The following is a 19,123-nucleotide window of genomic DNA, read 5'->3' as shown; positions in this document are numbered from 1 at the left end:
CCTCGAGATTCCCTGACAAATAAGGCAAATGACAAAGCTGGTGATAAACATTTTACACTATGTTTATAGTATAAGCCAGGCCGGGCTGTCCCTATCAACCCAGCTCAAGCAAACAATGACCTCAGCACCTAATTATCTTCCCCCCTCTTCCCCCAGCAAGATAGCGCTTTCTTCCCAAGTAAGGCTTCAGAAACACGAGTGCTATGAGGCTGGGCAAGCTGCATTTCTCAAAGGCATTTCAAACCAATGTTGCCACAGGATTTATGGGGTTCCCTGGCTCCAGTGTGAGAATTGCTCTAGAAATACATACATACTGGAGGCAGTTTGATGGAGAAATTGTCGACTACCGTTAACAACAGCCTGCGAAGAACAGGGATTGTATTTTATGGACAACTCCCTGACAATCTGTGTCTTAAGTTTATATAATCGTTAAATCAGGGCTGGTTTCCCCCCCCCATCATTTCAATTCCCAAAGGAACGATGTAAAACAGAGTCAAGAGGAAACCCATGTGCTGCCATGCACCCGCAGCTGCTGAACACGTTACTGGAGACCCTGCCCAAACATCCTCCTTTTAACTCTCGCTCCTCAACCACAGTGTGTTTTATGGTCTAAATATATAAAGAGAAGTAAAAAGATCCCCATGCAGCTGGAGAGGGGCATACAAATTCTGCAGCTCGTTCAGCAACAACTTGAAGCTCATTTTTAAGTCAGAAGAACAGAAACACAGGGCTCACCTGCCTGCGCTGAGGCATTCTCCAGTCACGTAACCAAGCTGCCCTTTCCTCACTCAAGCCTTAGAGGGGGAATAAAGCCAAAGCTATCAGCAGCAGCCCTTACTTTAAGCACCTTGGGGTGGTTTTTCTTCAACTCTTGTAGCCTACATGAGCTGCAGTTGCTTAACTTCATCGAAATTGTGAAATGAAGTCAAACTGAAAGGGGTTTTCTGGAACGGTAACTTTGAGTATCTGAAAGCAGAGCAAGTGATATCTATGCACTCTAGTACACCAGCAATGTATGCAGTCAGAATTCTGGCAGCTGGCAGCTCTTCTGCTTGAAAAGTTCCCCGAGAAGTAACATTCAGTTCCTTCCTTTCAAAATCATGACTTTGCATGGGAAGGAGAGGGGAATTCCAATCAGTGATGATTTTCCCTTTGATGAGCCTTAGGAATTAAAAGGCAACGCATTTTTTACTAACTATAAATCCAAGTTATTGATCCCCTTCATCTCCCTACAGTTCCACAGCCTGGTCCACCTAAGAAAACCCAGAAAGCAATCAAGCTAAGGGTTAAATTTAGCCGTGAACTCTTTCACTTCTTATTTATAGCAAAAGTACTTGTGGGAAAGTTTCAGCCGGGAGTTGTACAAGACCAACTTCTCATTTCTCCTCTACAGTATTTGCTGATTTCTTCTTTTCAGGTGCAACAGGAAGCCAAGATCCTGAAACTTTATTACTGAACCCTATTACTGTAAACCCCACACGCCTTAATTATCTTGCAGCTCTTTCACAAGTGCGTTATCTGTTTATACAACATGAATAGAGTGCTCAAGAAATTACTATGCTGCATCCCAGCCAACTTTTCATTTGGCAACTGTTTATGCCCACCTAAATACAGTTAGACACAGCAGCATTCATTTCCATCCAGAGCTCTGTGTAGTGGAGTCGCATGCTGTGAAGCAACGGCTGCGTTTCAAAAGGGAATAGTATTATGGGTGTTGTTTCTTTTGAGTCAAAAAAATATGATCACTAAGGTGTAAAAAAACCTCAACTTTTGGTGTTGTTGTAATGCTGTGAAACTGGTCTTGTTAGTTCCAACCCCCTGCTACAGGCAGGGATACCTTCCACCAGAGCAGGTTGCTCCAAGCCCTGTCCAACCTGGCCCCAGAGATGGAGCAGCCACAGCTTCTCTGCCAGTGCCTTCCAGCCCTCATAGTAAAGAACTTCTTATAATACTTCATCTAAATCAACCCTATTTGAGCTTAAAGCCAGGATTAATCTCTTAATTTCCTTAATTCTTTACCAGCAGCATTGATGCTACTGTCACCAACACTGCCTGGGAAGCAACAGAAGCAGTCAGTTGTTCACAGCATCAGCCCCAAGATGCTCAGCTCCTTCCTGAGCAAAGAAAGAAGGACCCTACCCTGTGAACAGATGGAAAGGTGAAGAAAAGATGCAGTATATTTTGTTTAATATACAAAAGGGAAAGGAAATGCAGGCAGGATAGCAGAAGGATGCAAGCACAGATGAAGCTGTAACCTGAAACACAGCTTTGAGCACCCGCTCACCTGCATCTTCATCCAGGCAGCACTCTCACACTAACAGCACAAATTGCCTTTCGCCCTGTTGCAGCCGAGTGGCTGAATCAGGGGGTGAAGAAGCAAAGCTCTCAGGGTATTTCCCAACCAGCGGAAGCAGGCAGGCAGAGGCTGTGGGGAGAGCAGCTGAGGCCCTTCAGCAGATAAACCTGATGCAAACATCAGCCTCTCTTGTTAGAGAAGTTTCAGCAGCTCATCAAGAAGTTTGTGATTTGAGTGGTGGGGCAAGAGAAGCATAAAGAAGATAACTGAACACAGCACTGGAAGAGAGTGGGTGCAAGAACTTCACACTGTGCACGCTGTGAACTGCAAACACCCAAGTATGATTTAATACACCTGAAGGAGGCAGTTTGTATGTATTAGTGTCCCCTTCTCCAAACACTGGTAGAGCTATGAGTAGCAGGAGGTGCAGATATGCTGCTCAGTGCGAGGAAGACAGTGATGAGAGCACATGGGCTGATGGTTTTGTATAAGCTGATGAAACTCTGGCCAGAACTGATGACACAATCTCCATTAAGATAACAGAAGTCTTAAAAATCAGAGCAGACACATTCTTGACTCAGCTTTAAAAAGCCTGCAGTGTAATCATGATCTGTATTTTGAGCTCTAGCAGAGGACATCAGGAAAGACAGAACCCAAAGCTTCAGGGTTTCTTTTCCTCACTACAGGAAATCAGATTCAAGTAACTCTTATACATTTATAACAGTTCCCCAACCTGTGTTTTCACAGCTAGAAACTTCATCTGAAGTATATTGAGAACATTAAAAACCTCTTACCTTGGCATAAAAGATCTCTCATCAGTGTTAGCAGCCTTACTGAAGGTTTTTCCAGGCTCCCTAACAAGGGACTGAAAGAAAAAGGAAAGAAGAATTAATCAGTTTTCAAATGACAGTGTATGCAAGCAGCAAATCTTCTCTTGATGCTTTCAAACCAAAACAAGCTCGTTACAAAATCTGCCCTTTGCCTTATCAATGGAGCTCTAAGCAATGTCTGAATACTCGAATTGAACTGCCTTCGAAACAAGAACTCCAGCACAGTTTAACCTTGCCTCTAGGACAGGGAAAGACTGGGGGGGGGGGGGGGGGGAAGCCAATGGCAGAATACAATTTCTACTTGATTAGGTCATTAAAATTGCTTTACGAATTGGAGATGCAGCTAAGGAAAACCATAGGAAGGAGACACAGAGTTGAACTTCATTAGGTTAAAGCATCAAGCTCACAACTGTAAAGGTCACTGTTCGGTTTAGTGCAGGACTGCACTAGCTTTGGGGAGTGAGAAGGAAAACCCGTCCCTGTGCTTTGCAGCTCTGCTCCATCCTCCCTCACCTCTCATCAGCTCAGGCTCATTCTGCTGCCTCATTGGCTTGAGATTCCATTCAGGAGCACAGGTTACTTGCCATTTTGCCTTGGTTTTTAATGAAAATTCCAAGTTTCTTATTGTTGCCTACCAGATTTAATAGCAATAAAATACAGTCTGCAGCCATGGTAGGAAGATTGCCATCACAGGGGAAAGTCCTCTCTAATCACCTAAATAGCTTGCTGCTTGTTCCTTGACAGCAATTTTAACTGGATTTTTATGTGAAGTTACCACTTCTGCCCACAATCCTGTTATCTGATGACTGCCTTTGCAAATAGTTCACACACATTTCCAAAGTCCTTTTCCCTTTCCTCTGTCACTATTTCCACCTCAACACCATGGATTTAACCCCCCCAAAATATATTGATGACCACCCTCCCTCAATTTCTGACCATTCACTATTTAAAGAGCAGGTCAATGAGCAACTCCTATTGAAAGTCAGCAGGATCTGGGCTCCCAAATCCCTTCTTTCGACTTACTTGGAGCTCCCTCCCCATTGCCCCTGCACCTGCAGCGCACGGTGGGAAAGCATCACCCCTGAAACTCGGGGCAACGTGTTTGTGAAGAACAGGCTCCAGAAAACAGCTCAGCAAAGATATTTAAAGCCTGACTCAGTATGAAATGAGTCAGAAAGCCACAGCTGGACTGAGAGGCAAGGGGAGGCAGAACAGAGAGGGAGGAATCTGCCCCTCTGCTCACTGTGGTGAAGCTGCTTGGGCATTTGGGACAGGCACTGGTGTGCCATGGCAGCTGAAGGAGGGCTGGAAACACCACCGAGGGTACTGGCTGAGCTTCCACTGCACGCTGTGCTCATGATCAATGGGTAGGTTTAAACAGACAGAGCCACCTTTTAAGAGATAAGCAGGCTCCATCCATTCTGACAAACTGGATTTGATTAACCCTCATCTGCAAGCTGGCTGCTATGGGATCTCCAAGCACTTGGGAGCTTCCCATGTTCTGCAGGTTCTTTCCTCCCCTCCTGCGTTCTGCTTTTCCCACAATAAAAAGACAACTTTCTTCTGCAGTAAAGCTGCTTAAGTCAAATCCCCTTGCTCCTGTGAGCTTCTTCTCCCTAATACACTCTAAGGAAGATACACCACTTAGAAAAGTCAAACCGAGAGCTGTGTAACCTGGTTTGATGTTGTATCAAGTTTGCAATGCATTTTAGGAGATGGAAACTCAATACTTTCTACTATCAAGAATGCAGGAGAAAGACAGCTATGCTTAAAGCAGCTCAGCTTCAAATCACCTCCAGTGATTTTAAAGGGGAGGAAGCATCACTTAACTGCTCACAATCGGCATCACTGTGGTTAAAACCCCATGACTGCTGCAACACCTACAGACTAAGTTATTTTATGGAATCCATCAGGTTTCTTTCTTATAAGAAGCATACAGCATCCTTGCTGCACCTCTGCAGCCAAGAGACATGATCTCCCAGCACAACCCTGCGTGTGGGGAGGCTGCACCATGCACCAGTACCAGGCGCAGTATCACTGCACACAGGAAACAGAAGCATCAGGCACTGATGCTATCAGGGCATCTCTGAAACAAATCCAGCATCCTGTGCTGTACCTCTCCAGCCCCTGCATGAGCCCTGCTGTGTCCTGGACCCTGCTTCCTCCTCCATCAATGCATCACAGTGGGATAAAGGGATAGGCCACCCTCCCAGCACAGACATCACATGTGTGACACTACTTGAAGAGCATCTACAGGGGCTGCTGCTGCCTTTCCAGCCTCACAGGCTTCAAGTGCCTGAGTAAAGAAGTAGGGCAGGTCAAGGCTTGGAAAGCCACAGTGGTCCTTTCAAGCCCCAGATGAGACAGCCTGCGGCTACCCGCTCTTCCAAGAGCATTTCCGAACACTTCCAAGGGATAAAAGAAGGATTTGTTCCCCTTTTAATGGTAGACTCATAGGAAGCTTAAATGAAAATCAGATAATTTGGGGTTTGGGGGGGGAAGTGTGAATCCAAAGTGTTTCTCTTCAGCAGCTCAGCATCCAGCACTCTAGAGCCATGGGCACATGCCAGCTTAGAGCTACAGAAATCACAATGGTTTAGAAACAGGTAACCAAGCTGTTGGAATCCTTGTCAAATATTTTTCCAACTGTAGTAAGAAGTGAGTCTATAGCAAAGCAGAGCTCATCCAGGCAGTTCTTGCTGCAAGCCATTTGCTTGGCTCCAATCTGTACACACCTGAAAACAGGGTTTTTTAGTGGAAGCGCTGACCCAGTCTCAGCTACAGGGCTGAAGAGAGATGATAACTCAGCAACACAGACCTTATTTTCACTCAAAAAGCACAATGCACAGCCCTAGTTTAAAACAGGGTGAGAGAAAGGGAACAGAAGAGCGAGGCACCAATCGAGCACACACCAAACCACAAGCATCAGTTCCTAGAGACAACGTGAAAGGGCCTCTCAAGGCACAGCTTCTACAGCCACGTGCGCTGTTAACCTGACATGTGTCCTCCTCTCTTGTTCCCTAGAGAGATGCACTGGGATGGAGAAAGCCAGGGAAAGATATCCCTGGGGTAGAGGGGAGAGAGGAGGGAGCCAACACCACTCACCCAGCTTTAGGGAAGGAGGAAAAGAGAACAACCACCTGGGCACTGCCTTGCTTGTCACCCACACCTCCATTGCTCATTTTCACATGCAGAAACCAAATTACTTTACATATCCACGGGGAAAGAGCTATCAGCACTTTACAGACCTGTGAGAGAAACATGCAGGTGTCTGGGGCTGGCTGGACCCTTGTGGTCATCACTTTCCTGCTCCTTGAGAGAGGGGCAGACCTCAGGGATGTTACAGCCACGTGTCGCAGTTATTTTCACCCTGGCACTTCCATCCTGAATCGTGGCTGCCCTAAACAAGACTGATTTTGAACTCTAAGTGCTCCCCATGCCAGTTTTGTTATGTTACTGTGAACTTGGCCATGAAAAGGGGTAGGGTTTATGGAAGTGTCTACTAAACATTGCTCAATACCCTACCAAAATCCCTTCATCACTGAGAGCCGTGCTTGCAAAGCAAACTCAAATCCGGCACTTCGGCAAAGGCAAGATTTATGATGATCAAAATCACATTACAACTGACAGGTTCCCTCCACAATAAGAAAACCCAAACAAACAGAAGGAATGATGCAGCAATGAAGGCTGGAAACACAAGACCTGGGGCGCTACCCTTGGCTTCACCAAGGACCTGCACTTGCCAAGCTGTAGGCACAAAGTGCCCTGTTCTGGCACTGCCAGATGACAGCTCCACTCACTAACTGCTCACATATTTGTTATACATCATGTTCTTGGATATTAAATTACTCAATAAAGTCAAAAGCACATTAAATACTTCCCTAAAATTAATCAAAGCTGTCAACGATTATGCAATTGTTACACATGAGCTATGGACACGTGCTGGGAGGAGGGATGGTGGATCACAAATGAAAGGGTGTTTGTCTGCAAATCACACACTTACTTAACAGACACCTCCCATGAAAAGCAGTGAGACATACACCACCATAGGTTATCCTGTAAGCTAGCACAGAATTCACTTAAATAACACAAATCACAGCCATGGACTCACTTGCCAAGTCCCTTCTCCAAGGCAGTGAATGTCCTCGCCTTTAGAGCACACAGAAAACCTCCTTAATAACCAATCCTGATGCCATTAACATCATCAAAACCAGAGGGAAGAAAAAAGACCAAAAAAGAGACAAGAAGCAGGACTTCAATGTGACTTTAAAGTAAATTTGACAAACTTCCATTCACGCAATCTTCAGAGTCTGCCTCTTCTATTACTCATTACCACTGCAGTGTCTGACACCCAAGTAAATGTCTTTTATATATTAACATGTTATTACAGTAGCATACATCTCTTATACATTATGGCAGGATTCTCACCCTCAATTTTACGATTTTAACAGTAACAACTTCAGAATTGCCCCTGACTGCTTTCAGCATCAAATCAACTACAACTCAAGGCAACAAGTGTGTAGCTAACTATAAGCACCATCACTGAACCACAGAATGGGTTGGGTTGGAAGGGACCTTAAAGCTCACCAACTTCCAACCCCCTGCCACGGGCAGGGACACCTTCCTCTAGAGCAGCTTGCTCCAAATCCCATCCAACCTGGCAACCTGAAACAACTCATAAGTGAAATCCAATTCCCTACAATAAAACCTGGGAACTGGATCTAGTTCTGTACCACAACTGTGCTAAAAAGCATTGTAATAATTCACTGGGATTAGTGAAAAGCACGGAAATATTTCACTATTGTAACATTTCATGTTTCTAAAAGAAAATTTTCACCAACTCTTTGTCAATTTACAGACAAGAAGGCAGCAGTGTTTTAATGACCTACCTTGTCTAAGTGAGAGGCAATCACAATTCTATCAATCATGCTATCTAAATACTTGTTTTTGGTTTCAAGTACTAGCTAGAAACCAAAAACCACAGCCAAAAGCATGTGCAAAACGCCAAGCCAGTGATAAGCCAAACGAGCAAACAGGTATCTGAGAAACCTGACACTGTTCTGAGATGTTATTTGAAGTGTTCAACCGGAAACGGCAAGAGAGCAGCCTGCAAACCTTGCACGCATCCATTCTCCCCAGCTGAAGTCCCGGCCGTGCGCTCCTCTGAACCGCATCCAAATCGCCCGTTTCTGCACAATTTCACATCCTCCGCAGTGCATTGAGGAGGCTGCTGACGCAGGGCCAAGGCCATAAAAGCCTGGGCTAAGAGTAAAGTCCTCTAGCAACAGAGTCGCCTTTTCTGCCTTCAGTGTTGTGCTGAGCAAATTAACTACAGCACACACAGAAAAGGCAGGGAAAGAACCTTCTGTGGAGACAGCGGTGATTCCACAATGTGGAAAAGTGATTTTATGCCCAAACAGACCTAGATTGATCTTCTGCAGCCTGTGATGTTTTCTGCAACCAGTTTCCTGCTGAACCTGCAGTTTTAAGCATCAGAATGTTAACTTCTATGGAAGCAAATGCCTACTTATTCATTTGGAATTGCTTTGCTATAGAGGCACTGCAGGCAAGGAACAAGTACTTTGGGCAGCCAAAGCTTGCCGTGCTGAAACGGCTAATTTCTTCCTTGTCCTATTGGTCTGCACTAGCAGAAAGCTGCTAGGGACATGTGCCAGGCTAAGGCAGGGGAAAGGAAGCCAGAAGCAAAACCCAAAGACCAACAAACACCATGTCCCCAGATTAGAACAAACCACTGCATCACTCACTGTCACTGGCAGCAACTCCAACCGGACTGCAGCACTGTTGCAGATCTACTACTAATGCACACTGCTCTGCAAGCAGGGGGAACGACACAGCATCATAGATTTGCAGAATGGTTTGGGTTGAAGGGACCTTAAAGCTCATCTGGCTCCAACCCCTGCCACGGAGCTTCTGCCTTATGTCCAACCTAAATCTCTGCTGCTTAAGCCTGAACCCTAAGCTATAGTCCCTGATAGAGTCTCTCTCCGGCATCCTTTCAGGCCCCTTTCAGATACTGGAAGGCTGACATCCACCTGAACCAGGTGGATTTAGAGGAAAATAGACTTTGCTCAATTATATACATAAAACAGTTTAATGGGAAGCAATGTGCAACCACATTATGGAAAGAGAAATACGATGAACCACACAGCCGATACCTGCATAGCAGAGAGCCAGAACCAAGGTCCTCCCAAGCAACAGCAAGCACTCAGCCATTTCTCCTCATCTGGAGCTCCTTGAGTAAAGCAAAGGGCTTTACACAGTTCAGAGGAGTCCTCAACAGCTTTTTCTTAAGAGAAGAAAAATACTTCCTTCCCCCCTTCCTCATTGGCAAAACATTAAAAGGGCATAAACATCAGACATAGAAGCCGTTCATGGGACTTCCCCCATCTGTTGTTCACCAAAGCCACAACTCACCACTGATTTTTAAGACCTACAGAGTGGTTTTATCCATTTTCTTTACTGGGAGAGATGTTCTGACCTTTCTTAATACAGATTAAATACAGAGAGACTCTAGAAGGCTCAACCACAGCAATCACCGACTACATTAGACCGAGTAAGAATAATTTGTTGTGCTGATAGTAGCTTGGCAACGTTCTTAACTATGTTCTTCCTGGTTTATGTAATTACAGTAAAGAAGTGACATGAGGCAGCCAGATTGGCACTGCAACTGCAGCTTGCACTTTACTTCTGCAGTAACAGACACAATAGACACTGGTCCTGAAGCCCTGGGCACTGCTGGGGGCTGGAACCCAGTTTGTCCTTACTCGGCCTCCAGCATCTAATTTTTGATGGAGAGATCAATACAGCTTCCTTGTGATTAAGGTTAGAATCATAAGAGTATTTGGGGTTGGAAGGGACCTGCAAAGGTCATTCAGTCCAACCCCCTGCATGGAGCAAGGACATCTTCAACTGGATCTTCTTTGAAACTCCTCAAACTAAAAGACTGTAGAGGTTTAAACGGCTCTACAAGTGTATTTCTACCCATCAATGGTAAATTCTAAGCCTCTAAACACCACGCTGTTAGCACGGAGCCAGCTTTGCAGGAGCCTGGGCTAACTTACAAGTGCCAGAGAATACTAAGCTTCTTTAAATCTTCCAGGCAAAACTGCCACAAACAGTTTGTGTGTATACACTGCCTCTGACCACGCAGGCCCATGTAAAGGTCAGGTTTGCATATGCAGTCTAATTTTCACTGCTTTAAAAACACTTTGCTGCTTCGTGTGTGTCAGCCACAAGCAACCAAAACACCTACTGTTCCCTTGCAATGTGGCTAATTAAACATCACTGAGTTTCTTGAATGAAAAGTCCTACTTACCATATGGCCACTTATTAATACTACATTGTTTATCAGTTTAAATAAAACCCCTCCAGTAATGAGTATCCATGTGATGAGTACTTAAACACAGCTCATGATGGATGTATTTAAGTACTGTAAAGTAGAACTATACCTTTTGAAATGTCTTCATGGTGAATTTTAAGGCTTAATAATAGTCTGAATAACAGGAAGTTATGTACAGAATTAACTGTAAATAGAAGAAAAAGTGATGGGTTTATTAGTTTTCATAAGTAAATGAAGTTATTTAATGTGGTGCTTAATCCGTCAGTATTTAGCTCGGTCCTTTAATGCTGCTGCCTGGAATCTGGGGGCAAAGGGAAACTGAGCTGTCTTTTACAACAAAAACCAGATTATTTTCTTCCACATGAAGATTTAACTGAAGGAATATTTAGAACTGTTATTAACACTTCAGTGCTGAAGCCCAATGGGAATTTTCAGGCCAGGAAGTTTGAGGACCAAACCAGGGGCAGATCTGATCTCTGCATTGGGGGTTCTCTGTAGCTTTCAAATCCTCCTGAATCTACCAGGCTTAAAAGAGGCCAAACCCCTTTGACCATTTATCCTGGAATTTCCTCTGTGGCAAATATAAAGGTATTTTTATTTTCTAACTAACCCCTAAAGGAAATAGCTCTGACACTTTAAATCAGTTTTCTATGAGCCACTTCAGTATTTATAGGTCAAGCTTGATTGCAACCAAAATAGATTATTCTACAGCTGTCTTTAAACACCAACAGTAAAACAAGCCCAGGGGCAGTTGGACTCCTGCTCCCAGGAGAGGAGACACTATGTTTAACCCACGAGGAAGGGAGGACACGTCCTAACAAGATGAGTACCACTGGTTTCCCCTCCACCTCACCAACAGTATTCAATCAGGAACAGAAATAAACTCTTCTTTTGCCTTGGAAATGATAAGATGTAAGGTAATAGTGAAAGAATAAAGTATCAGTATGCAAATTTGTTGAACACATGGCCTGGAGACAGTCAGCTCTGCACTCTGAGCAAGACCTGAGAACATATTACACTGAATTTCAATGTTAACTGCCACTATCCACAATTTCTGTGCTTGCCATTTTGGTTAGGACACCTTTCCATCACAGTTAAAACTCCCATCCAGCCATATTTTTCTACAGTAAACCTATGAACACACCATCAGCCATACAAATCCATGGGCACTACTACAGGCACGAGTTTGAAACTGTATTTAGGAGCTTTTTTAACCTTCTGCCCATACAGATGCAGTTAACATGAATTTGGCATGAAAAGGACAATAAAAGAAGTTTCAGTCTCTCAGCTTCATAGACATGACTTAGCTTTTCTGACAGCTGCTAATGGCAGGCTCAGCTACTCTACTGCCCCGCTCAAGTGTTGGTGCTCTCTGGACTTAGACTTGATACTGCATTTGTGATGAGGGCTTGGAGCAAAGAGCTCATTTAACAGAGAAGCTGCAAGCACTGAAATCAGAGAATATAGGAAAAGACTCACTTTCTCTGAATCACACCATTGAGGAAAGTGCCCTGGAGCATTAGAACATCTGTCTGATCATTTCCAATGAGATTCTTGAAAAAGCTTTATTCTAAACCCGAGTGCATGCTAGTGGTCAATATGCCAATGCAGTGTATTAATGAAATAAGACAAAGCCATAATATTGTAATCCCTATGGCTTTCTTTTTCATCTCTCTGATGAGTTAAAAAGCCCTAAGTGCATAAATATTTCATGAGATAGGCTGTCTGGAACCATTTCAGGCTGTATCTTTAATCTCCATGTTATTTTCAACTCCAGTTAGTGTCGTAATCCAAAGCAGAAAGCAACAATTGGCTGAATTTATTTTCTCTTCAGCTGTACTTATTTCATAAATCCATCAAGATCTCTGTCCTCCAGGCCTGATAGGCAGTGAGTTACCCACACAGTACTAACACATCAAATCTCAGGGTAAAGCAAGATGTGCTGGAATGAGAGTACTTACACAGAAAGCAGAACTGTGCCAGAAATAACCTTCCCCAGTGAACTATGATTTACTTCAAGCCATCACGTGGTAGGTGGTATATAAAAAGATATTATTCTGCGTGTCAGCTGTCTGTAATGAAAGTTTTCCTCTTCTCAGCAGCCCCTCCCTACAACTTCTAAGTTTATTTGCATTAGAGAAAAGACTATTACATAAAAAGCAACATAAAAGGCTCTGCAACCAATACATCCAGCCAAACTGCTCCTCCCACATACTCAGTGCTTTCCAGAGGAAGGGTCTATTTCCAGTTAATGTGTTAAAAAATGTGAGATGCCCAATTCCACACAGATTATTCACTGGGACAAATAGCAGTCTTCTAGAAGCATGCAGCACCCACGAGTGAGTGCACACTGCAGCCAGCTACAGCCTGCGATGCTCAGATCTTCTACAGCGCAGGCTTCACAGCTCTGGGCTCACACGCAATGCCCTAATTTAAATATGACAAAGTCACATTTTTGTCTGTATTAGAACATGACAAAATATTTCAAGAACCCCCCCAAATGTTCCAGAATGTGCAGTTCTAGCTGCTTACAAGTGAAATGCAACTGTGTTTTCCTGTAACGCTCCAGCAATCAGCAGTCACACAGTGCAACCGATTGACAGTGTGCTACCAGTTGCAGTGCACTTCCAAAAAGCAGGTTTTTGCAGTTACCTTTCAACAGGACAATTACCTATGACAGAAATGCTCATCCTTCTCCTTCTATGATCGTGTGAAGCATCAAGGCAGCACATAGTCTTGTCTGCCTCTTTCAAGCGATTAATAAAGATGTTTCAGCCATAACACAGCCATTGTTGTGGACATCCCCAGACCTCTTGCTTCAGCTGGATCTAAATACTTTCCATCTTATCAATATGCAAAAGAAATAACAAACCAAATGACTCAGGCCACCTGCTCAATGGGGCTGCTATTGACTCAAAATATGGGGAGCCAGGAAACAAAGTGAGCCAAGACAACCACCCGTAAGGTGTGGGCTGTAAGCAGCCCTGGAGCTTCCTTTTCTGCTGTCTGTCCTATGTTACCTGCTCCTTCCCTGCTGCAAAAGCCTTGTAGAAGGTCAGACTATCCCCCCAGATAAAGGATTTTGTTCATCAAAAGAAAACAAACAGCAGTTTTCAAAACATACCAAGGTCTGTCTTTGCCAGCATCTGGATTTCTCAATCCCAAGAACTAAATACGTGCTTTCCCCTGGGTTCACATCAAGCCACTACAGCTGCACTGAGGAAGTGCCAGTTCAGGTATAGCAGGTATTTCCCAACAGCCAGCACCCAATACCTGCTGGACCACTCGCAGCACGGAGCAGTGACACACATCAAAACATCAGCAACACACACATCAAAACATCATCTTCATGTGGCCGCATTCAGATTCCTGCAGAGTTACCCTACCTGCTTCAGCCAGCTGATGTGGGGAGAAAAGAGCCTTTTGTCATGCCCTGTGAACTTCTATCACAGGAGAAAGAGAAACAACACACCTTTAATCTCACCTTTAACTGGATGCACTGGCTACTACAGTGTTGTGAAAGCAATCTGCAAATACAGAAGTTATAAGCCCCAAAAGGATTGGTGATCATCAAAATTAGGGAAGGTTTCCGGTGTCCCACTTCTTCCCACACATACCTCAGAGGATCTTCCCACAGCAGATGAATGCAATTTAACTTTAAACACACCATTTCTGATTAGGAATGTAACACTCAGTGCCTCCTCCTTGAACACCGCCCATCTTCCCACAGCCTCTTCATTTTAATATCATTAAATGGACTGCTTTAGACAGCCCTAATTATTGCAGTATTTGCAAGGGGAGAAGTGATCTCTCAGTAATTGCCTTCTGCCCCAGAGCTTTGGAGATCAAACCTTGTCTCATAGCAAACCTGGAAGTGAAATGGCATCAGTAGGTCTAGCAGCAGAACAGATTTCAGCATATTTCAGTGTAAATACTGGGTACATGCTGTGCCCTGATGGATGCACTGATGTCACTAAGGTCTATACAGCTTCCCCCTGCACACCCCTTCCTTCAGAAGAGAGCTCAGAGAATAGGCATTAATAACACCATTACTATCACAGGAAAGAACAGGAAGTTCCTAATAATGAGCCATTTAGCTCCAAATAGTTTTAGTCAGCCTGCAGATACATAAAACCAGCTCACATTTGAGTGAACTCAACAGTCACCAACACCACAAGCAAAGCCAACTGAGAAACAAGCACAGAAGACCCTAAATATGTTGCAACAGAAAAGCAGAGTGATAAATGCAGGCTGCTCTTTACCAACAACCCGTTACCACTGAAGACAGAGAGCAAATATTCACCTATTTATCCGCTACCCAGAAGCTGCAGGTCATGCTCTTTCCAGATGTAGCAGGCAAAGCAGATGGCCACCAGGTTACCCCTGTTACAGTCCAAGCACAAGACAGACAGAAGGACACGGCCCTAAGTCAGATGTAGGCACTGCAGTTTCTTCTTCTCCCTGAGCTATCTCAACATCTGAGAGTGCAAGTATCAGCAAGGGAGACACTGGGGTGTGTGACTGTGTTTAATGACCATGAAACCACAGCCTGAAGCTCTGGCCACTCACTGCATCTTGCCCTCCCTACCAGGTAATACAACCATGCCATGTAAACTCACTGAAACAGGGTAATTCAGGTTGCAACAGTCCCCAGGGGCCTCTGCTACAAACCCCTGCTCCTAACGGAGCTACCTTCGAACTCAGATCAGGCCACTCAAGACCCTGCCCCGTCAAGTTCTGCATTTCTGCAATGACAGAGATGCCAAAAGATCCTGGGCAGCCTGTTCCAGTGCTTAACCACTCCCACAGGAACAGCCTGTCCTTGCTTTAGCTGCCACTTGTCACCCTGGCCTCTCCTCCTTTCAGCGGGCAGCACTGCCCTTCCCCTTCCATGGCAGGCTCAGTCACTTGGTGACATGCCTGTGGATGCTGAGATAAAACCAAACTCACAGCATGAGGTTTCAGAACCTACCTTGCTCAGCCAGCTTCTGTCAAACATTCTCGATTGCGTTTGCTTCTGACACTACAAAGGAAACTGATCTTAACAGGCATGAAACATCCACTTCATGGCAGCTATAACCTGAAAAACCTTGGGTTTCTTTCCACATGGAAGATACCCCTTACAGAGGCAGGGACACAAATACAGGCAGTAAAACAACAGAGTAGGGGATGCTTTGAAGCAGAACCGGTCCTGAAGCTAAGACTACAGCACGACAACCTCATGCCAGGTCACTCAGCACACTTAGACCTGTCTCAAATGAAAATCTCCACTACGCTGGGTTTGGACTATCAAAGAATATTTAAATAAGATATCATTCCTGTAGTAACTTTCCTAGGGGCTTTAGGACTTTAAGGGAAAAGAAGCTGAAAGTAACACTGAAATACAGAATTAATGTCATGTGACATTAGATACTATTTTATCAACATGTAATTTGCAAGTGCACATACTCAACAATGAGGAAGCAAAGGAGCTCCATTTTTGACTTGCCCGAGAGCTCTAATGCAAGCACAGAGGATGAATAACCCACTACTGTTTCTATGTGTACTGCCTGAAAAAGAACAGAAAGTTAACCATTCTGGGAAGTGTCTTACCACAGACATTGTGCCTCTCTTCTTAGACTGACCAATGCAACCCATTTGCAGATGTATGACTGAAACAGATTCACCTTCAGGTTTTATTTAACCATTTCCATTAACTGAACTCTATTGAACTTGATTATATTTCAACCCTCATAGCGGGAAGCATATTTTCAGTTTGCAGAATAGCAGCCGCAAGCTAATACAGCTGTAGTCTTGTTGCAACCTGGGCCTTATGAATTATCCTCCTTTATCCCCTCTGTCCTTATGATGCTAGGATGTAATCCAAGGAGAAGCCTGTTTGAGAGGTGGACTTTTTAGGACATTCATTTATACCCAGAGAGCAGCCCAAGAACCCGAATAATCTCAAATCCTGGCTGCCACCACACTTCAGTACTGCAGCAAATAAAACACAGGTTTGACCATCTCAACGAGGCAGACTGGATGGAACGAGACAGCTCAGCAAGATGAACTTCTCTTCCAGACTTCCGAACATCCTTACTTATCTCTGCCATTAGGTGTCCAGAAACTACTGCAAAGCGTGAGCACAAATGCCCAAGCTGGATTTATGAGCACTCCTCTAAGAAGATGCTTTCATTAACATTGATTCATTTCCTATTGCTCCTTAAATAAGAAAGAGGAAAAGCAAATCAATCACTAGTTCAGAGCTCGGCATAAAGTGAATTCAGGCTGTACTCTAACCACCATCCCATCTTAAGAAAACCCAACAACCACCCACCCCAAATCAAGGCTGAAACCAAACTCAAACACACTGGAATAAGCTTTAAAAGTCAGTCTCTCTTCAGTCTGCTTCTGCAGAATTACACACACGAAGCTGTTAGAAGTGCTTGATGTTTAACATTAACTTGGCTCATCAGAAAGCGATAAAACTGGAAATCTCCCATATTATCCTATAGTAGAAGGTTTTGATGAGGATCCAGAGGCAGACCCCGCTGCCTGAGCCCCACAGAGCTCTGCTGAACTCACTTCAGCAAGGCTGACAGTAACACCAAACCAAGGGGAATTAGCAATTTCAGACAGCTACAAGTAAAAACCAGTTCAAATATGAGTCAAGACTCAACCTTTACATGTATGCAGCAGATTCACTTCCTTTTGTCTAGTATAAACAGATAATATGTTCCTGTCCTCACAATATTAGGCTTCCTCTTTAAGATGACTTTTTATTAAGTCTCTGTAAGGTTGCACAGAAGCAATGTGCTCTCTAAATACTCAGCACAAGTTCAAAGTGCCACCGAGGGCACTGTGCATCCACGTGGTACAAGAAAAACCCCTGCAATATATAGTACAAACAACTGCTTAGAGTTGTTTATGCCCAAGACGATGATTCAGTACACAATTAAGTCACTTATGTCAGAGTATGTCCTCATCCTACGCTCCTGCTAATTCCATTTCAGTTGAAGAACAGTCCTCAGACTGGATGAACAGCCACGAAACACATCACAAACAGGCTGTGTATTTGCAGCTTATGGCTTCAAATATAAACCATTCTGATCAACGGCATAAACATCAGTCTGCAAGAAAAGCATTAATGTGTCGCTGGAATTACACTGAGTAATTGAGCCCATTTGGCACGAAGTCCTCTCAAAACCTGCAGCAAAGCTACTTACCCTAAAATCGGCCGCACCAGAGCCAGGACACGTGATGACAGCCACCGCTCAGCTCCCTTCCACTCCTCAGTCACAGCTCTGCCAGCACCAGCTGGGCCTTCTAAATGTCATCAAGGTTTCCTTCAACCCACACGTGGTCCCCTGATCACCTACACCCTTGGGGACACACAACCCTACACCTACAAAGGCCATAGAAATACCTGCTTTTAAGCACAAGTCAGTTTTCCATGGGCGCTCTTAGCCTGACGCAAGCCAAGCGCTCCTCTCCTGGTGCACAGAAAACACTGTGCACAAAACCAGATTATTTTTAGAAGCCGTGTATGTGAGCACAGCACTTCCTGTCGACTCCACCTTGCACCACATGCGTATTCGCATCCTCATTCCCAAAACTGGGATTTCACAACTTCTGCTGCCTGCCACAACAGAGAACGAAGGGCCAACATTCCAAGAACTACAATCTCCCAGTGTCTAACTCAGCACTAGGAACTCCTCTCGGAGTTTGTTTGCCACCCATCAGGCAATCGCACCAATAAATCAATGGTGTTTTTTGCTGCCATAATGATGAACCGAACATTAAATGTTTTTATTTATCACACTGGTCTTTTCCATAGCAACAGGATGTGAACATGGCATTCCCGGAGCAATGAAGTCACTATAGCAACACGATAATGATGTCAGTTAAACCGGACTGCAGTTCATCCTTGGGACATGAACTGCGCCTCCAGAAGTTACAAGAAGTCACAGACAGCACAGAGGCTCCATCTGAAACTTCCCTTTAAGTCGCCTCATTTCAGATAACTTCTCATTAAAGGCACAGCCCTTCTGCTGCTAACGCTTTGTTCCTCCTCAGCCCCATCCCTCACTGCCTCCAAGCCTCCCAGATCCCCACGTTAAAACCCGTTCAGAACCCGAGGGACCTGTCTGCACCCGTGGGAGTCTGCAACCTCCCATTGCAGTGGGAACAAGGGTAAACCCCAGCACCAGGGCAGACAGCTGCTCTCCACGCAACAGCCGCCTCCCTCCATTTAACTGCACATCAGCTGTGTCTCCTTTCGTGGAAGCACTACTACTACTCACCGAGAAGCATAAAGGCAACAGAAATCAGAGTGCCGATCCAATACCCTGACAGCAGAGAGGCGTTTTCAAGTCAAACAGCTATTTTAAGTGTATTATCTCTCTTGTTAAGCTATTGAAAGGAAAGAGAACAAAGTTTTCAAGGGTTGCCCTTCCTGTTTGCAGCCCTTTCCAAGCTGTGCACAAAGCAGAACTCCCCCGGCCGGGATTGACCCGGTGCATCCAACCCCCAACCACCGCAGCTCAAACCGCAGGCAAAGACACCAATTCACAAGTATCTAAACCCAGAAGTTTCCCCTCCAAAGAGAACACTTTGTCTCCTTAAAGGCACTGAAGGAAGCCCAAGAACCCCTTCAGT

General features: G+C 44.6%; 1 protein-coding gene across 3 annotated transcripts in view; it reads right to left on the bottom strand.

The window, feature by feature from the left end:
• Positions 1-19,123, bottom strand: part of RAP1A (RAP1A, member of RAS oncogene family) — a 34,944-nt gene that overhangs the window by 15,225 nt on the left and 596 nt on the right. Inside the window, exons 3-4 of one of the 3 annotated variants that reach the window (XM_034069674.1) lie at positions 18,769-18,877; positions 3,091-3,161 (exon numbers count right to left, since the gene is read on the bottom strand). The gene's annotated coding sequence lies outside the window, so the exon portion shown is untranslated. Of the gene's footprint in view, positions 1-3,090; positions 3,162-13,610; positions 13,699-18,768; positions 18,878-19,123 lie in introns of those variants that run through there. The other 2 variants (XM_005143185.3, XM_034069673.1) reach the window with 2 other exon arrangements.

This window comes from Melopsittacus undulatus, chromosome 16, assembly GCF_012275295.1.
Source record: "Melopsittacus undulatus isolate bMelUnd1 chromosome 16, bMelUnd1.mat.Z, whole genome shotgun sequence".
Taxonomy (NCBI): Eukaryota; Metazoa; Chordata; class Aves; order Psittaciformes; family Psittaculidae; genus Melopsittacus; species Melopsittacus undulatus.
Note: the sequence above shows the minus strand (reverse complement) of the source record. Positions and strands in the feature narration are given on the sequence as shown.